This window comes from Bos taurus, chromosome 23 (genome assembly GCF_002263795.3).
Source record: "Bos taurus isolate L1 Dominette 01449 registration number 42190680 breed Hereford chromosome 23, ARS-UCD2.0, whole genome shotgun sequence".
NCBI classification, from domain to species: domain Eukaryota; kingdom Metazoa; phylum Chordata; class Mammalia; order Artiodactyla; family Bovidae; genus Bos; species Bos taurus.
In genome coordinates, this window is record NC_037350.1 from 12,520,793 (window position 1) to 12,542,291 (window position 21,499).

Consider the following 21,499-nt stretch of genomic DNA (forward strand, 5'->3'; position numbering starts at 1 on the left):
ATAACAGATGGATGTCAGGAATTTGGATTGCAGGGAGTTGGGCAAAATAGAAACTAACTTACTCACCAAATCAAACAAGCAGGGCAGGGAGGCACCTAGTACCATGCACCTGGCCACCACCAAGATGTCTCCATTTCTCATCTCAGCTTCATTTTGTTCCATACACCTGCTCCACTAGTCTAGAAACCTGGAACTCTCAGCCTCTCACCAGAGAGAGAGGGAACCTCTTCCCTGAATTCTGATTTTGATAAAATCCAGAGAGGAGCCTATGATTGGCCTAGATTAGGACCTGTACTTACTCCTATGGTCAGGGCACTGTGACTGACAGCCTGGGTTAGAACCAACAGGTTGGAGTTGGGGGGTGAAGCAGTTCTCCCAAAGGAAAGAGATGCTGCTCATATAGGAAGAAAAGTGTGAAAGTGTTAGTTGCTCAGTCATGTCCACTCTCTGCAGCCCCATAGAGTGTAGCCCACCAGGCTCCTCTGTCCATGGAATTCTCCAGGCAAGAATACTGAAGTGGGTAGCCATTCCCTTCTCCAGAGGATTGTCCCAAGTCCGGGATTAAACCCAGGTCTCACACATTGCAGCCAGATTCTTTATCATCCTGTGCAAACTGAAGCATAGATGCCCACTGCAAAAAGGCGGGCAGGATAAGAATTTCAAAATAAATTTTGTGCACACCTCGTAAGGTAAAGGAATTAGAGAAGGCGAGGTTTGGAGAAAGGACGAGACCGATACTCTATAAGTCTTTTAATCACTTTTAATGAGAACAGATCACTTTTAATGAGGCGAGAAGGGGCAGCAGTCAGACCAGTGAACTGCTGCGCTAGGTCAAGAAAAGAGCAGGTATATATAGAAAACATATATATGCAGAGATACATTCTTTTGAGGGGGTGTGTTTTTCCTCAAGATTATTTTGATTAGTTACCTTTCAACAACTGGGGCAAGGAATTCCTGAGACTGGCTGGAGACTGGGATTGACTGGGAGCTGAACGTAATCAATCTTAATGTTCATTTCTTTCTTCGGGGGAGAAAGTTCTTTATTCTGTATAGAATGGTGGGGAGGACCTGGAGGGGAGTTTTAACTCCAGGCTATTTTGAGCCATGTAGCTTTCCTTCATTCCAGACCCTTAAGGAATATATAAAAAGAGAAAGAGAGATGGATGTTGTTAATGTTCAGGGCTTTTTCGTGCTCGTAAATAAGGGTCGGGGGTTTGTGGTCTGGGAGGAAGGAAGTCTAAGGCCCTGAGTGTTGATTTTCTATTCTAGCTGCCAAGGTCTCGAGCAGACAGTCAAGCAACAGTCTTGACTTGATCTTGAGAAATGACTCGGATTCGGTCCTGGAGGAATCCCTTGAAAAGATTAAGCAAATAAGATCCAAATGTGAATAGGAGCATAATGAATATGCATGGTCCAAGAAGGGGCAGAATGGTTTTAGAAAAGGCAGAGGAACCAGAGATCAAATTGCCAACATCCACTGGATCATTGAAAAAGCAAGAGAGTTCCAGAAAAACATCTATTTCTGCTTTATTGACTATACCAAAGCCTTTGACTGTGTGGATCACAATAAACTGTGGAAAATCCTGAAAGAGATGGGAATACCAGACCACCTGACCTGCCTCTTGAGAAATTTGTATGCAGGTCAGGAAGCAACAGTTAGAACTGGACATGGAACAACAGACTGGTTCCAAATAGGAAAAGGAGTACGTCAAGGCTGTATATTGTCACCCAGCTTATTTAACTTATATACAGAGTACATCTGGAGAAGGCAATGGCACCCTACTCCAGTACTCTTGCCTGGAAAATCCCATGGATGGAGGAGCCTGGTAGGCTTCAGTCCATGGGGTCGTTAAGCGTCAGACATGACTGAATGACTTCACTTTCACTTTTCATTTTCATGCATTGGAGAAGGAACCCAATCCTTCTGGCACTGGCAACCCAATCCAGTGTTCTTGCCTGGATAATCCCAGGGATGGGGGAGCCTGGTGAGCTGCCGTCTCTGGGGTGGCACAGAGTCGGACACGACTGAAGCAACTTAGCAGCAGCAGAGTACATCATGAGAAATGCTGGGCTGGAAGAAGCACAAGCTGGAATCAAGATTGCCAGGAGAAATATCAATAACCTCAGAGATGCAGATGACACCACCCTTATGGCAGAAAGTGAAGAGGAACTAAAAACCCTCTTGATGAAGGTGAAAGAGGAGAGTGAAAAAGTTGGCTTAAAGCTCAGCATTCAGAAAATGAAGATCATGGCATCTGGTCCCATCACTTCATGGGAAATAGATGGGGAAACAGTGGAAACAGTGTCAGACTTCATTTTTTTGGGCTCCAAAATCACTGCAGATGGTGACTGCAGCCATGAAATTAAAAGATGCTTACTCCTTGGAAGGAAAGTTATGAGCAACCTAGATAGCATATTCAAAAGCAGAGACATTACTTTGCCAACAAAGGTCCGTCTAGTCAAGGCTATGGTTTTTCCTGTGGTCATGTATGGATGTGAGAGTTGGACTGTGAAGAAAGCTGAGCACGGAAGAATTGCTGCTTTTGAACTGTGGTGTTGGAGAAGACTCTTGAGAGTCCCTTGGACTGCAAGGAGATCCAACCAGTCCATTCTGAAGGAGATCAGCTCTGGGTGTTCTTTGGAAGGAATGATGCTAAAGCTGAAACTCCAGTACTTTGGCCACCTCATGAGAAGAGTTGACTCATTGGAAAAGACTCTGATGCTGGGGGGGATTGGGGGCAGGAGGAGAAGGGGAGACAGAGGATGAGATGGCTGGATGGCATTACTGACTTGATGGACGTGAGTCTGAGTGAACTCCGGGAGATGGTGATGGACAGGGAGGCCTGGCGTGCTGCAATTCATGGGGTCGCAAAGAGTCAGACACGACTGAGCAACTGAACTGAACTGAACTGAACTGGATAGTTATTAGACCTTGGGCTATTTCCTGGAGGCTGTCTGATAGGTCTTTAGATAGTGCATGGTAGCTTTGGATGGAGGTGGTTAGGCCAGCAGTTCTTGTTCCAATTCTAGCTGCTATTCCTAGTCCCACTAAGAGAGGAATGAAATGATGGTTCGTTTCATTCGTTTGTGAATGAGAGGAATGGGTAGGGATTGATCATTGGGGGCTATAAAAATGTTTGGACTGGAGTATACCAGGGTGCAGGTTCCAGTCCAATTAGTAGTAAACAGAGATATGCAGACGCCCCACACAAGAAAAACGGCCAGGTGTCACAATACAACCCGAAGAAGGAAACGGCAACCCACTCCAGTACTCTTGCCTGGAAAAATCCCATAGACAGAGGAGCCTGGGAGGCTGAAGTCCATGGGGTCGCAAAGAGTTGGACCAGACTGAGCAACTTCACTTGACTTTGACAATACAACAGCAGAAGTTGATGGCGAAGAGGAGTCAGGTAGTGGGGGTTTGATCATTCGTTCAAGAACAGTCAGGGAACCCACTAAGGTGGCCCCAACAATGGGAGAAGTGGAGGAATATGCTGAGGGAAACTGTCCTGTAAAGGTTAAAGAGTGTCCTGTAGGACCAGAAACATTATATATAGCTTTTCCAGTGGCAAAGAGTAAAGTGGAGGTATGATTACACATGGATTTAGGGATTATGCCCACGGGTTGGTCATATGAGATATTTCTGGAATTTCTAGATATGCAAAAAGGAGCTGGTCATAATAGTGTTACTCTCTGGGTGATAGGGCCTCCTATTGGAGGTTTTCCATTGTAGGAGGGAAGGTCAGTGAGTAAAGATTCTAAGTTTGTCCGAATTTCAGATTTGATCATTAGTGTGAAGATATTTAAGATTTGAGACATATAAAGGCTCTCCACAGTATGAGTGGTGTAGGGATATGTTATCAGTGGTCCAGTCAAGGATGGATGTGGAGAGGGCTGAATCTCCCAGAGGAGTTATAGATAGACATATCCAGCAGTCTTTAGCCAATTGTTGGTTAGATGCATTGAGGAGAGTATGGGTTAAATTAAGGGTCTGGAATAGATAGTTGAGGTGAGGATTTTGAAAGAGTTCTTGGGTCAGAGGAAAGAGAGAAGATAAAAAGAAGATGTCAAGCAACATTTGGGGAAGTGAATATATGATAGACTACTGTGGAGAAGAATTGGATTTCAAAAGGGTAAAAGTTATAAAAGGTTTCCTGCAGCCACAGGGTGAAGATGTAATCTTCAACGTGTTTGAACGTGGATCCTTGAGGACTCGCAACCCAGATATCTGCCAGGAGGTGTTCCAGAAATAATTGTAGCTGTGAAACCGATAGGTTCATCCGTCATCAGTTGGGGCCAGTGGAAGCTGGGAGGACTTTAGAGCTGTAGGGCCTCTGTGAGGAACTTGTATTAGTATTAGTCATAAGCATTCTCATCATTGGGCTGCATAATCTTTTTTAGTCAAGTAATGTGCACCCAAAGGGTGATTTCATTTAATTTTGCAGCAGTAGGGGTCAGCAGAATTACCTTGTAGGGTCCTTGCCATTTTGGGGTTAGATCTGAGTGGAACTGAACTGTCATATAGACTTTTCTCCTATTTGGAGGGATGGGTACAGGAGATTGGGATGTGGTCAAGGGAGTAGGTTATCCATATGTTGCCAAAGGGCATCTTGTATCTGGGCAAGTAAGGGAAAAGGAAGGTGGGATGGTAGTTTGGGACCGTCATGGGAGTAGGGGAATCCTAAAGGTACTATGAGCCTCCCATACATGGCCTTGAATGGACTGATATTTAGAGGTTTTTTCGGTAAGGCCCGGACCTTTAAGAGGGCTAAAGGAAGGAGTTTAGTCCAATCTTGATGAAGTTCAATTGTTAATTTGGTTAGAGTTTCTTTTAAGATTTGATTGGCTCTCTCAACCTTACCTGAGGACCGGGGATGATGAGGAATGTGAAACCTCTAAGGAACTTGAAGGGTTTGTGCAATATTTTGGGTGATTTGGGATGTGAACTCGGGCTGTTGTCAGACAGGAGGGAGGAGGGCATTCCAAACCTAGGGAGAATTTCAGTAAGAATAAGGTGAGTCACAGTAGGGGCTTGTTTGTTAGTAGCTGGGAAAGCTTCAATCTATCCAGAAAATGTATCTACAAAGACTAGGAGGAATTTAATCCTTTTTGCGGGTGGCATGTAGGTGAAATCTACTCGCCAGTCTTGTGCAGGAAGATGCCCGCAAATTTGGTGGGTGGGGAAAGGAGGGGGGAGAGCGAATGTTAGAATCAGGGTTTGTCCTCTGACAAGTGATACAAGTTTGGGTGAGATTATTTAAATAAGCCACATTATCTTTAGTCAGCTCAATAAAGTTCTAAAGTAAAGTCTTAAGTACTTTTGCAGAGGGGTGGAAAAGGGAATGTAAATATGAAAGTAATGTGCGGATGTTAGGCTTGTCAATTTGGGCTATAGTAAAGACAGGACTAACAGAGGCGGCCTGCCTCTTTGCTTCGTGATCTGCTATATTATTATAAAAGGAGATAGGGCCATGTCACAATCCCATGTAAAGGACAGTGGTGGAAGCGATTTGTGCCTTGGAGAGACAGGCTCTGTAGCCCCAGTTGCTGGGGCATTTAATACCATCGCAGTGTGGACTAGGCAGTTATGGTGAGAGGAACTACATTACAATAAATCGTCTACATATTGAAGTAAGGTAGTAGAGCCTAGGTCTAAAGTTTGTAGGTCTCTTTGAAGGGCTTGACCCAAAAAATGAGGGCTATCTCTAAACCCTTGTGGCAAAACGGTCCAAGTTAATTGTTGAGATTGATATGTGGTTGGATCCGTCCAGGTAAAGGCAGATAGGGGCTGTGAGGAGAGGTGTAGAGGTATAGTAAAGAAAGCACCTTTGAGGTCTAACACTGTGAAATAGAGTGTGTCGGGGGAATATGTGAGAGAAGGGTGTAGGGATTGGTGACCACGGGGTGTACGGCTATTACGGCCTCATTGATCCTGCGAAGATCTTGGACTAGACACCAGGAGTGGGGTACCTTTTTGACTGCCAGTATGGGAGTATTATCGGAGAAGGCAATGGCACCCCACTCCAGTACTCTTGCCTGGAAAATCCTATGGACAGAGGAGCCTGGTAGGCTGCAGTCCATGGGGTCGCTAGGAGTCGGACACGACTGAGCGATTTCACTTTCACGCATTGGAGAAGGAAATGGCAACCCACTACAGTGTTCTTGCCTGGAGAATCCCAGGGACAGGGGAGCCTGGTGTGCTGCCGTCTATGGGGCCGCACAGAGTTGGACACAACTGAAGCGACTTAGCAGCAGCAGCAGCATGGGGGTATTATGAGGTGAAGAGATAGGCCACAAAAGGCCGGCTTTGGGCAGTCGGGAGATTATTGGTTTAAGTCCTTGTCGGGGTTCTGTAGTCAGGGTATACTGAGTTTGGGTTGTGACCTGAGAGGGATTCTTAAGAAAAACCTGTACAGGGAATGGTGCTGAGCTACTGATGGGGCTTCGGTGTCCCAAACCTGAGGATCTATTGGGGGAAGATCAGGGAGCAGGTTTTGGGAGTGAGGGCTGGCCAAAGGTTCGGGTGCCATTTGGATGCAAAGAATTGATGTGGGATCTAAGAATGGGAGATTTAAAGAAGTTTGCAGCTTAGCGAGAAGATCACATCCCATTAATGCCATTAGGCATTGAGGAACTATTATAAAAGAATGTGTTAATGTTGTTTTGCCAAAAGAACAAAGGAGAGGAGGGGTTATTTTGGGATGAAAAAGGACCTTTTCATGAGACCCCTTTGATGGCCACTTCTGAAGGTTGGAGAGGGCCCTGAGAGGAGGTTAAAAGTGAAAAGGCCGCTCCAGTGTCTATTACAGGTCTTCCCTGGTGACTCAGAGGTTAAAGCGTCTGTCTGCAATGTGGGAGACCAGGGTTCGATCCCTGGGTTGGGAAGATCCCCTGGAGAAGGAAATGGCAACCCACTCCAGTATTTTTGCCTGGAGACCATGGAGAGAGGAGCCTGGTAGGTTATAGTCCACGGGGTCGCAAAGAGTTGGACATGACTGAGTGACTTCACTTTCACTTGCAGTGTCTATTATGAACGAGACTTCGTGTCTGGTCACTATGCCAATTACCTGAAGCTCCGAGTCTGTCCACATGGGGCATACTTGGGGTCTGGAGCTTGGGCTCTGTCACTGGAATAATTTAGGCACAATTGGATCGTCTCTCAGCTCATCCGATGAACCATGGTCTGGGGTGTCAGGGCCCCCCAGAGTCTGGTTCCCGGCCCATTGTTGTTGGGCCTGAGGTGGACCCCGAGATTTGGTAGGTAGTGCCCAAGGACAATCCATTTTCCACTGGCCCCATTCTTTGCGGGTAGGGCAGGGTTTGGTGGGTGGCTGGGGGTTGGGCAGGACTTAGCCCAGTGTCCCATTTGGTTGCATCTGAAGCAGGGGCCTGGAGGGTTAGGTCCCATACAGGTGGGCCAAGGTTGATGGGCCAAAGGGATTGAATTTTTTTCTTGGATAGCTGTAGCGAATAAAGCATATTTGGCCTTTCTTTCATTTTCTTTTTCCCTTTTCGCTTCTTCCTCTCTATTATTGAAAACTTTAAAGGCTATTTCTAGGAGATCTTGCTGAGGGGGTTCAGGGTTTTTGGTGAATATCAGGGGCTGACTAACTTATGAACTGGACGTGTAAGTATAGGAGTCCGGCGGGGGTGAAAATATCCAGGTTAGTGTATTTCTGGACTGCTTCAGTAAGCTGTGAAAGAAAAAGGGCAGGGTTTTCATCCTTTTCTTGAGTAGCTTCTCTAATCTTATCATAGTTCACGTGAATGTGAGAGTTTTTAGCATTCCTTTTAGTAAACAAGTGATCATATGATGTAGGTACCAGACACCGGCATTGCCAGCTTGATATGTCCACCGTGGCTCAGTTAAAGGAACTTCATCATCAGCCACTGGATTAGTCCTATCTTGGTTATGGAGCTGATCAGCATGAGTTCCGGCTGCCTGCCATATCTGTTCCTTTTCATCAGGGGTTAAAGTGGCATTTGGGATGTAATAAAGATCATTCCAGATTAAATGATATGCTTGTGTAAGGCAGAAGAATTCCTTTCTATATCTAGTAGGATTTTCTGAAAAAGATCCCAATTTTTCTTCAGTTTGGCTCATATCGGAAATTGAGAAAGGCACATGAACCCATGTAGGCCCTCTGGTCCTGCTTCTTCTCTGAGTAGAAACATGTGTTTGCTTCGGGACCCGGTCAATGGAGGGGGAGTGGAAATCTCTTTTGGGGTTTTGGGGGGTCATTGCTTCCCAATTTGGAGGAAGAAGGGCTAGAGGGTGAGGTCTTGTCTCTGGAAGCCTCATCTCCGGGGCGGTAGGAAGGAGGCTCAACCGCTGGGTTGAAATCAGGAGCTGAGGGTTTAGGGGGCCTTTTAAGGTCTTTAGATTTGGATTCTTTTGTAGTGGAGTGGGAGAGAAAACAGGAGGTTTGATAGGTAGAACAGTCCTTGCAGAGAGAAGGACGGCTTCTAAGGTTCCAGAAGTCTTGAATACAGGGGACCTCTGAACATTTGCCATTCTGTTTGATGAAGTAATATCTGATAAAATATTAAAATAGAAAATCCCAAACTCAGGCCAGCGGTTTTGGTTATCCAATTTGTACTGAGGCCAAATTTGAGTACAAAGTGACTTGAGTTTATGACCCTTGAGATTAGTCAAGAGTAGAGGTTTGAGGTTTCATTTTACGCAGGCCAAGGGAGAGTCCCGCGGGACAGATTGGCTTGACCCCATAGCAAATGGCTAGCAACTGTCCGGTTGAGAGAAAAGTTCGTCACCTAATCCTTTGACTGGGCAAAGGAAGAGAGAGAGACTCTGAAGGAGGGAAGGGCATCCCCCAAGTCCCTCTCCAGAGGGCCTTTTGGCTGGAGGATTCCCCGGGAACTCAGAAAGGAGGATAGTCTATGGCGCCCTAGAATACCATCCGAGCTTACCTGGGCTCCTGGGTCAGGCGTGAATTCGTGGTGGATGGAGGGAGGTTGAATGGCAAAAGGCCTCTGTCCTGGAGTTGGTCAGTCTCTCAAAAAAGAGAGTGTAGAGAAAAGAGGAAGAGGGAGAGAGAGAGGCCAATATTCCTTGGGGTATGTGGAAAACCAATAAAGCCCTTACACAGGGCTTGTATGGCTCACGAAGGCACAGGGCGTCCTCTAGAGGAGATCTTGAAAGCCCAGGCGGGAAAGTGAGCTTGGCAGGTTTCCACCCTCCAAAGAGCTGGCCGTGGAGAATGAGAAGGAACCTCAACCTCCTGGGTTTTGCCACCAAAATTGTAAGGTAAAGGAACTGGAGAAGGTGAGGTTTGGAGAAAGGATGAGACCGATACTCTACAGGAACAGATCACCTTTAATGAGGCGAGAAGGGGCAGCAGTCAGACTGTGAACTGCTGCGCTAGGTCAAGAAAAGAGCAGGTATATATAGAAAACATATATATACGGAGATACATTGTTTTGAGGGGGTGTGTTTTTCCTCAAGATTATTTTGATTAGTTAGCTTTCAACAACTGGGGCAAGGAATTCCTGAGACTGGCTGGAGACTGGGATTGGCTGGGAGCTGAACATAATCAATCTTAATGTTCATTCCTTTCTTTGGGAGAGAAAGTTCTTTATTCTGTATAGAATGGTGGGGAGGACCTGGAGGGGAGTTTTAACTCCAGGCTATTTTGAGCCGTGTAGCTTTCCTTCACACTTGGTACTAACCTACCGGGGAATATTGAGTAAAAACTCATTGTACTAGAATTACAGTACTTAGACATGGAGTACTTAGACCTTAAAGCTGCTAAACCCAGGGATTGAGGCAAGACCTTCAACACACTGTGTATTACCAGTGAATTTTTGCATAGGAAATCCAGATGAAATAAATTTGTCTGAAATATTTTATTGAAAAGACATTCCAAACTGTTTTTCCTCTAACCCCTCTGGTGAATTTCCCAGAATATATGAGAGATAAACCATATAAATGGATAGGAAGACCCAATATCATTAAATGCTTTTTCCTTTATAAATTAATACATTAATGTAATTCAATTCCAATTAAAATCCTGATAGGTTTTTCAATGAATTGAATAAGCCAATTGTAGATTCTAATTTTAGAACCCCAAATAGACAAGACACATTTGAAGAATAAATAAGGGGAGTATCCTAGTGGCCTAGTGGTTACGATTCAGCGCTTTCACTGCTGTGGCCTGGGCCGAGGAACTGAGATTTCCCAAGCCATTTGGCAAGGCCAAAAAAAAAAAAAAAAAGTAGGGAAACCTACCTATCTAGATAACAAGAGTAAGGGACTTGCTTGGTGGTCCAGTGGTTAAGAATCCACCTTCCAACGCAGGGACACAGGTTTGATCCCTGTTCGAGGAACTGAGAGCCCACATGCATTGGGGCAACTAAGCCCATAGGCCACAACTACCGAGCCCAGGAGCCCTGGAGCTTGCACACCACAGCTAGAGGAGCTCTGGAGCTGCAACGGAAGACCCCACATGCCGCAGTGAAGATTCTGAGTGCTGCAACCAAGACCTGATGCAGCCAAGGAAATGAATAAATAAATAAATGTACAGGAAAACAATACGATGATGGCACTGGTATAGATCAATAAATGGAAACTCTGGCAAGCAGCTCTAAAACAACTCCAGTAATCCCCAACTCCTGGTATTTATGCTCTTGAGTTAGCCCCTCCCTTTGAATATAAGTTTGGTGACTCACTTCTAAGAAAGAGAATATGGCAGAAGTGATGGGCTGTAACTTCCGAGTTATACTATGTAACGACTGTGATTCTTGTCTTGGGATCTCTCTCTCTCTCTCTTTTTCTCCAATCTCTACTAAGAGGGTAAGTTAAGCTGCCACGTTGCGAGCAGCATTATAGAGACACCCAGGTAACAAGGAATTGATGTTCCCGTGAATAGCCAGTCAGGACCTGAGACTTGCCAACAACCATGTAAGTGAGCTTGGAAGTTCTCTCCTAGGGAACTTTGAGATGACTGCTGCCCCAGGTGACTCTTTAACTTTGATTTTGTGAGAAATCTTGAGCCAGAACTACCTGGTTAGTCCACTCCCAGATTCCTAACCTACAGAAACTATGAGATAATAAATTTTTGTTGTTTATTAGCTGCTAAAGTTTTGGAGTAATTTGTTATGCAGTGATACACAGCTAACACACACATGCATGCACATGAAAATTTGATTTAGATCAGAGCTAATACTGCAGATCAGTGGGTAAAGGATGACTTTTTCAATGAACTGTGCTGGAACACTCTCATTTATCCATATGAATAAAGTAATTTTCTCCATTTCATACCATAAAGAAAAACAGAAGTCCAACTGTATTAAAGATATAAAAATGAAAAGGCAAAACTTAAACATGTAAAGAATAAGATATCAGAGAACTGCTTTATAAATTCATGGTAGGAATTTCTTAATGAGATGTAAAAGCACAAAATATAAAAGAAAAAATATTCTCACTAAAGCACACCATTAAAAAAGGAAAAAGACAAACCACGAAGTGGGAGAAAGTAGGGGAAACACACATAGCCAACAAAGGATCAGTATCCATAACATGTAAAAACCCTTACAAATCATGAGAGAAAGGTAACTCAATAGAAAAACTGTCAAAAGAGAAAAATAAGCACCTTACAAAAGACAAAACACAAATAGCTAATAAGCATATAAAAAAATGCTCTAACTTGCTGGAAAACAGGGAAATGCAATTAAATATAAAAATGAAGTTTCTTTCCTATTCTTCTGATTGAGAAAAATTTTAAATTTTGTTGTCTATCAGTATCAAGTGTTGTGAATGAGGAGCAATGTTTGCTGGTGGAAACCAAAATTATTATAAACATTTTGGAAAACAATTTGACAGTATCTAAAGTGAACAAAACATTCAGACATTTGGGTAGTTCACAAAATTTAGAACTAGTTGAACAATCAGGTCTTGGGAGAAATAGGAATAAAGACTTTCCATGGATTCAGGATAGTTTCTCTGGATTCATCAGTAGACCGATTTGCTCAAATCCCCTTTTATCTTTGTGTGTCTCCATTCAAGATTTACAGTCTTGCCGAGAGTCTAGCTAATCTAGTTTTCACATGCATATCCCCGCAGGGCTCTGAGACCAGTGTCCTCCAGAATCACAGGACAGGAGAAATTCCCCAAACTCAAAGGAAGGAGGGCTGGGCAGACAAAAGATGTTTACGGTTTTGTGATAGCAATGTAAAACATTCTTTTATCATATTTCAAATAGGTTATGGTTGTGACTAGGAAGACTGATGATTTTTTGCATAGTAATATTGCAAGCAGCCATCTAACAGAATTCTCATATTCTTTTTTTAAAAATTGATTAATTTATTTTAATTGGAGGCTAATTACTTTACGATATTGTGGTGGCTTTTGCCATACACTGACAAGAATCAGCCATGGGTGTACATGTGTCCCTCCATCCCGAACCCCCCTCCTGAACCCCGCTCCCACCTCCCTCCCCATCTCATCCTTCTGGGTTGTCCCAGTGCATCGGCTTTGAGTGCCCTGTTTCATACATCAAACTTGGACTGGTCATCTATTTCCCGTAGAGTAATATACATGTTTCAGTGCTGTTCTCTCAAATCATCCCACCCTTGCCTTTTCCCACAGAGTCCAAAAGTCTGTTCTCTTTTGCTATCTTGCATATAGGGTCATTGATACCATCTTTAATATACTGTATTGGTGTTTTCTTCCTGACTTCACGCTGTATAATAGGCTCCAGTTTCATCCACCTCATTAGAACTGACTCAAATGTGTTCTTTTCAATAGCTGAATAACATTACATTGTGTATATATACCACAACTTCCTTATCCACTCATCTGCCGATGGATATCCAGGTTGCTTCCATGTCCTAGCTATTGTAAACAGTGTTGCAATGAACACTGGAGTACATGTGTCTCTTTCAATTCTGGTTTCCTAAGCCCAGCAGTGGGATTGCTGTGTTGTATGGCCTCTTGAGAAACCTATATGCAGGTCAGGAAGCAATAGCTAGAACTGGACATGGAACAACAGACTGGTTCCAAATAGGAAAAGGAATACATCAAGGCTGTATATTGTCACCCTGCTTATTTAACTTATATGCAGAGTACATCATGAGAAACGCTGGACTGGAAGAAACACAAGCTGGAATCAAGATTGCCGGGAGAAATATCAATAACCTCAGATATGCAGATGACACCACCCATATGGCAGAAAGTGAAAAGGAACTAAAAAGCCTCATGATGAAAGTGAAAGAGGAGAGTGAAAAAGTTGGCTTAAAGCTCAACATTCAGAAAACGAAGATCATGGCATCTGGTCCCATCACTTCATGGGAAATAGATGGGGAAACAGTGGAAACAGTGTCAGACTTTATTTTTTGGGCTCCAAAATCACTGCAGATGGTGACTGCAGCCATGAAATTAAAAGATGCTTACTCCTTGGAAGGAAAGTTATGAGCAACCTAGATAGCATATTCAAAAGCAGAGACATTACTTTACCAACAAAGGTTCGTCTAGTCAAGGCTATGGTTTTTCCTGTGGTCATGTATGGATGTGAGAGTTGGACTGTGAAGAAGGCTGAGTGCTGAAGAATTGATGCTTTTGAACTGTGGTGTTGGAGAAGACTCTTGAGAGTCCCTTGGACTGCAAGGAGATCCAACCACTCCATTCTGAAGGAGATCAGCCCTGGGTTTTCTTTGGAAGGAATGATGCTAAAGCTGAAACTCCAGTACTTTGGCCACCTCATGGGAAAAGTTGACTCATTGGAAAAGACTCTGATGTTGGGAGGGATTGGGGGCAGGAGGAGAAGGGGACGACAGAGGATGAGATGGCTGGATGGCATCACCGACTCAATGGACGTGAGTTTGAGTGAATTCCGGGAGTTGGTGATGGACAGGGAGGCCTGGCGTGCTGCAATTCATGGGGTCACAAAGAGTCGGACACGACTGAGTGACTGAACTGAACTGATGGCAGTTGTATTTCCAGTTTTTTAAGGAATCTCCACACTGTTCTCCATAGTGGCTGTACTAGTTTGCATTCCCATTAACGGTGTAAGAAGGTTCCCTTTTCTCCATATCCACTCCAGCATTTACTATTTGTAGACTTTTTGATAGCAGCCATTCTGACCAGTGTTAGATGGTACCTCACTGTGGTTTTTTTTTTTGTGTTTCTCTGATAATGAGTGATGTTGGGCATCTTTTCAAGTGTTTGTTAGCCATCTGTATGTCTTCTTTTGGAGAAGGCAATGGCAAGCCACTCCAGTACTCTTGCCTAGAAAATCCCATGGATGGAGGAGCCTGGTGGGCTACAGTCCATGGGGTCCCCATGAGTCGGTCTCGACTGAGCGACTTCACTTTCATTTTTCACTTTCACGAAATGGAGAAGGAAATGGCAACCCACTCCAGTGTTCTTGCCTGGAGAATCCCAGGGACGGCAGAGCCTGGTGGGCTGCTGTCTATGGGGTCGCACAGAGTCGGACATGACTGAAGCAACTTAGCAGCATGTCTTCTTTGGAGAAATATCTGTTTAGTTTTTTGGCCCATTTTTTGATTGGTTTGTTTATGTTTCTGGTATTGAGCTGTATGAGCTGCTTGTATATTTTGGAGATTAGTTCTTTGTCAGTTGCTTAATTTGCTATTATTTTCTCCTATCCTGAAGGCTGTCTTTTCACCTTGCTTATAGTTTCCTTCGTTGTGCAAAGGCTTTTAAGTTTAATTAGGGTCCCATTTGTTTATTTTTGGTTTTATTGAATTCTCATATTAACAGTTTTTAAACACTGAAGATAGATTTCTAATTAAATGATAAATTTTCATTGAAATTAGATCAAGGAATGATTTAATATAAATTGGGTGCTACAAAACTAGACAGCCTATTAAAGAGCAGAGACATTACTTTACTAACAAAGATCTGTCTAGTCAAAGCTATGGTTTTTCCAGTAGTCATGTATGGATGTGAGAGTTGAACCATAAAGAAAGCTGAGCACCAAAGAATTGATGCTTTTGAACTGAAGTGTTGGATAAGACTCTTGAGAGTCCCTTGGCCTGAAAAATGATACAAACAGTCCATCCTAAAGGAAATTAGTCCTCAACATTCATTGGAAGGACTGATGTTGAAGCTGAAACTCCAATACTTTGGCCGCCTGATGCAAAGAGCTGACTCATTGGAAAAGACCTTGATGGTGGGAAAGATTGAAGGCAGGAGGGGAAGGGGATGACAGAGGATGAGATGGTTGGATGACATCACTGCCTCAGTGGACATGAGTTTGAGCAAGCTCTAGGAGTTGGTGATGGATAGGGAAGCCTGGCATGCTGCAGTCAGTGGGGTCACAAAGAGTTGGACACGATTGAGTGACTGAAATGAATGAGTATATTTAGTAGAGGACAGGGTCTTCTTGAAGGAATCAGTGAAGTTTTCCCTGAGAGGTAGCATTTCCACTGAGGTATGTAAGATTAGGGGCTTTCCTGGTGGCTCATTAGTAAAGAATCTATCTGCCAAGCAGGAGACACAGGTTCTATTCCTGGATCAGGAAGATTCCCTGGAGAAGGAAATGGCAACCCCCTCCAGTATTCTTATCTGGGAAATCCCATGGACAGAGGAGCCTGGTGGGCTACAGTTCAAGGGGTCGCAAATGGATCAGACACGACTTAGCGGCTAAAAACAACAAGAAGGTAAAGACAGTGTGTCCTACTAAGTATATATGCAGAAGATCATCGTGCTTACCCTCTAAGTATAGGGACAAGATTTGAATAGAAAGAAAGATTGATAAAACCTAAATGTCCAACTGTGAGAAAATAAATTGTGTTATTTTCATACAATGGAATAATATACATAAGTGAAGATGTCTGAGGAACATATTCTAACACTGATAAATCTCACAAACAGAAGTTAAATAATTAAAAGTTGCAAAGGAATGCACATGACCAGTACAATTTTTGCCAAGTTTTAAACTCCGTGTGAATATAATGGGCCTTCCCTGGTGGCCCGGATGATAAAAAATTCTGCCTGCAATGCAGGAGACCTGGGTTCGATCCCTGAGTCAGAAAGATCCCCTGGAGGAGGGCATGGCAACCCACTCCAGTATTCTTCCTGGAGAATCCCCATGGACAGAGGAGCCTGACAGGTTACAGTGCCTAGGCTCACAAAGAGTCAGACACGACTGAAGTGACTGAGCATGCACACAAGGGTATAACGTATTCAGTTCAGTCACTTCCTCGCTTAGTTGTGTCTGATCCTTTGTGACCGTATGGACTGCAGCATGCCAAGCTTCCTTGTCCATCACCATCTCCTGGAGCTTGCTCAAACTTATGTCCATTGAGTCGGTGATGCCATCCAACCATCTCATCCTCTGATGTCCCCTTCTCCTCCTGCCTTCAATCTTTCCCACCATCAGGGTCTTTTCCAATGAGTCAGCTCTTTGCATGAGGTGGCCAAAGTATTAGAGTTTCAACTTCAGCATCAGTCCTTCCAATGAACATTAAGGACTGATCTCCTATAGGATGTACTGGTTGGATCTCCTTGCAGTCCAAGGGACTCTCAAGAGTCTTCTCCAACACCACAGTTCAAAAGCATCAATTCTTCGGCGCTCAGCTTTCTTTATGGTCCAACTTTCACATCCACATATGACTACTGGAAAAAACTCTCACATCCATACATGACTACTGGACATACTTTAGGGGGACATAATTCAACCCACTTCAAGGCACACATAACTTTTTTGTTGTTTTTGTTAGTAAAATTAAGATTAGGAAATTTACTCAGAGTATATATTTAAAATAATTTTATGGTAGAGTTAATTGTCCTTAATGAACATTGTTTTACTTGTTGCCTAAGTTCCAATTGTAATTCTTTTTTTTTGTTTTTTTATTAAATAAAATGGACAACTAAACAGAATATAGGTGTGCTGTTTCAGCCATAAACCAATAATCCTGGAAGAAATGCTCTACGAATGAACTGTGGATAATTACTTGAGATATATATATTCAAGATATTTTACTTGAATGACTGACTATCTAAATTATTATTTGATAATAAGAACAAGTGGCTGTGGTAGGACAATTATTAACAACAAATATTGATAAGCTGTGTACTTTAATTGCATGCTCCTTGCAACATCTAGATATTTCCAGTTGGTTGTCTTGATGTTTTTCTTTCTGTCAATGGTATCATCCCCTGGAGGAGGAGGAGGAGGCGTGAAAGCAAACATCATGGACTTAGGATTTTTTGGAACAGGAAGGGAACTTAGAGATCATCTCAGCTCCCACATTTCATTTTATAAATGAGGACACCCAGGACTATAGCAATTTCACAATCCAACTTTCAGAAGTAATTAGTTGAGTAATTGGGTAGCACAGTCCCAGGCCTAAAATTCAGGTCCTCAAATTTCCAGTTCAGTAATTTTTTTTCTTTACTACATATGCTAACACTAATAACTGGCACTGATGAAGCCATTACTGTGTACTACTGTGCTAAGTGTTTTTGTATACATTCCCTCTTTGTATTTTCAGGGATGTTTAATTCTCAGGGTCTTCAGCAGTCTAACCATTCAATGTTTTAATATGTACTACATGGTGTTTTCTTTCTATTAAGTCTCAAGAAAACTATGGAAACTATACTTTCCCCATATCTCAGGAGTCCTCAGGAATGTTATCATTTGGTAGTTTTCTGTGAACCTAGTTTTCTGCCAGAGTTAATGAAACTTTTGCACAGATTGCAATACTAACAAACCTAATGCTGCAATCTACATTGTTCGAACAAAAACTCTGTCCATGTTTAGTTTTATTTCTTTAGAATATATTTTCAAAAGAGGAATTTGTAGTTTAAGGCATATAGATATATTTGCTGCTGCTGCTAAGTCGCTTCAGTCGTGTCCGACTCTGTGCGACCCCATAGACGGCAGCCCGCCAGGCTCCCCCGTCCCTGGGATTCTCCAGGCAAGAACACTGGAGTGGGTTGCCATTTCCTTCTCCAATGCATGAAAGTGAAAAGTGAAAGTGAAGTCGCTCACTCGTGTCAGACTCCTAGCGACCCCATGGACTGCAGCCTACCAGGCTCCTCCATCCATGGGATTTGCCAGGCAAGAGTACTGGAGTGGGTTGCCGTTGCCTTCTCTGATAGATAATTTAAGGCTCTTTAAAGAATATGATATTCTGTAACTTATTTCTGACTATATCCAAATATAGCTATACCTCTGACTGGGAAGATGGGAAGGATTAAATCTGCCATAACTCCATAGGTGTCAAAAATAGATGATGAAGCAAGGATGGATCAGAGAGAGACCCTTTATTACGGCCCAACAAATGATAGAAGCATCACACAGAAGCCAGTGCTGGGCAACAGTATGGGCCCAGATGCAGGTGAGGTTGGAGATAGATGGGCCCCTGGGCTGGACAGCTGGTGTTTGCCAAGTGGAGTAAAATTGAAGCTCTGTTCTCACCTAGACACTCCAAGGACAAAGTTAGTTTATTCTGCTGGAATAAAGAGAGAAGACAACCACGCCTGAGGTCAAGAAAAACTTCAAAAAAAATACCTTTCATGTGTGTAGAAAGACTCCTTGGGAGTCAAAAAGGGAGAAGATGCCACTCCATAATATGTGTGGACATGCACCCAACAGGCCTCTGCAGTAGAATTTATATTAACAAAAGTTCTGCAGGCATCTTGGGGAGGATTACAGGACAGATCAGGTGTAAAAAAAGAAACAGGATAATTGGCCAAAGATAAACACAGAGCTGGACGAACTGTCCTATATAAGTGATTTAAATCACCTCCTTACTGTGCTCCTCCTCACTAGAGAGGACACCCATACTCTTTCTTTCTGGGTGTATATTTATGCCTAACTTCTGACTTCTATACTCCTCAATCAAGATGCCCACACTCCTCTCCAGGTGTTTATTTCTGTCTTGTTTCTGTCTTAAATAAACAAACTGTTTTTCTGTGTGCTCCCCCAAATGTTATGCTGTGTCTGTTAATAATAAACTTTTTACCTGTTTTTACAGATTTTACCTCCTCAAAACATTCTTGCTTTCAGTGCAGGTAAGAGCCAGGGGTACTTTGTCTCTAGCCTCTAGGCCCTGGTGGACTAGTGGCGAGGATTCCTGGTTTTCACCCCAGCTACCCAGGTCCACTTCTTGGGCAGAGAACCAAGATCTCTCTTCAGGATTGCTTACTGCATTCTCTCTGAGATCACAGGCAGTGGACTGTGAGACAGCTAAGACTCCAGGACTAAACGCTTAGCATCTTCTGTGGCAAGCAGTAAACAAGCTAGTACCCCTCCCCAGGGAAGTAAGCAGTTGCTCCTCACTCATACCATGGTTGCCGCATGGGTTGCTTAATTGCCTACACACTAGCTAAAGAAACAGCTCAGGGTCAAAGGACAGTTAGGTCTTGCAGTTTAGCTCTCTCAGCGAGGTGGGCAAGCACCCTGCGGGCCATGTGGACTGCCTGATAGTGTATGATGACCGAAGTATTCCTTTCCTTTCTTTTTTTTTTTTTTTTTTTTGTGCTAATTGTAAGTGAACTTATTGAAAAAAGTTGTGATGCAACAATTCAATAAAATACTAGACAGACTATTAAAATTATATTCTTAAGGACTGGTGTATGTTAGTCACTCAGCTGTGTCTGAGCGACTCTGCAACCCCGACTGTAGCCCGCCAGGCTCCTTTGTCCATGGAATTCTCCAGGCAAGAATACTGGAGTGGGTTGCCATTCTCTTCTCCAGGGAATCTTCCCAACCCAGGGATCGAACCCTGGTCTCCAAAATTGCAGGCAGATTCTTTACCACCTGAGCTACCAGGCAAGCCCTAAGGACTGGTAAAGGACTGTTAAAATACATGAAAATCCTTGAAAGTCAAAATTTAGAGATAAAAAGCAGGACCCAAAACTATATGGAGAACACGATCCCACAAAAATATTTTCACATAAGTAGATGAAAATAAAACTAGAAATAAATATGCCAGTCTATTAAAACTCACGCTCTCTGGGTATGAAAATTCTAGTAACTTTTATAACTCTTTTATATTTCTCCTGCAGTATTTCTTCATTTGCATAGACCATGGCTTATTTAATTTTACTTGTTTCATTTAACGGATCTTCCAGTCCTCATTTTAGTTCCATCTGCTCTACATTCAAAGATTGACTTGAACACCTAATTAAAATGGATACCCATTATGCCACTTCACCTGGAAAAGCAGAAATGAACCAGAAAAGGCGGTGGGGCGGGGAGGTGGGGTGGGTAGGAGGGGCATGGTAAACTTTGAAAACTAGTCCGTTTTCTTGTCTTCCTACTCTCTGTATTACCAGTTATAGGTGTTTGAGCAAACAAATTCAAAAGAAAACATTTAATGCTCTCAGACAATGGCACCCCACTCCAGTACTCTTGCCTGGAAAATCGCATGGACGGAGGAGCCTGGAAGGCTGCAGTCCATGGGGTCGCTGAGGGTCGGACACGACTGAGCGACTTCACTTTCACTCTTCACTTTCATGCATTGGAGAAGAAAATGGCAACCCACTCCAGTGTTCTTGCCTGGAGAATCCCAGGGACGGGGAATCCTGGTGGGCTGCCGTCCATTGGGTCGCACAGAGTTGGATACGACTGAAGCGACTTAGCAGCAGTAGCAGCAGCAGCAGCAGTGAGACACGGGGAGAAGGCAATGGCACCCCATTCCAGTACTCTTGCCTGGAAAATCCCATGGACGGAGGAGCCTGGTAGGGGCAGTCCATGGGGTCGCACAGAGTAGGACACGACTGAGCGACTTCACTTTCACTTTTCACTTTCATGCATTGGAGAAGGAAATGGCAACCCTCTCCAGTGTTCTTGCCTGGAGAATCCCAGGGACGGGGAAGCCTGGTGGGTCTATGGGGTCACACAGAGTCGGACACGACTGATGTGACTTAGCAGTAGCAGCAGCAGTGAGACACGGAGTAGCTTCAGAAAACGTAAATGTCACAGAAAAACTTTCTGTCAATCCCCTCAGAGCCCCTGGAATCCGCCCAAATATTCCACACCCTTCAAACATTCCATCTCTAGGCAACTGCTCTCAGTGGCTGGAGAGCGCCTAAACAAGGTTTTAAGTTCCGGGCTCGCGCGGTGAGTGTCCCCCGCAGCCTGTGAGCTCGTGGGGGTCGGGTGGGGAAGCCCTTCTCCCTGCGCCCGCCGCCCGGACGACCCCCCGCGCCCCGCGTGGAGCCACGCCGGCAGAACCGCGCGCGGGCGCCGGGGAGCGAGCAGGCCTCGGGCTCCCAACGGCCGAGCCTCGGTGGCCGCGGAGGCTGAGCTGGAGCAGCTCCTTGCGCAGCTGAGCTGAGCGGCGCGGCGTCCTCAGGGACGCGTGGAGACCCGGTTCCCCGCCCGGCGGAGGCCCGGCCGACTCGCCTCGCTCTGCGCCCACCTCCCAGCCTCCCCGTTTCCCACCCCGCTACAGCCCCCAGCTGAGCCCCATGCCCTGGCCGATCCCAGTTATCTTCCGCTGGACGTCTGAGAGATTCCACAGCACACTCCGGCTTTTAAGAATTCAAAAGTAAGACCAACAAAAT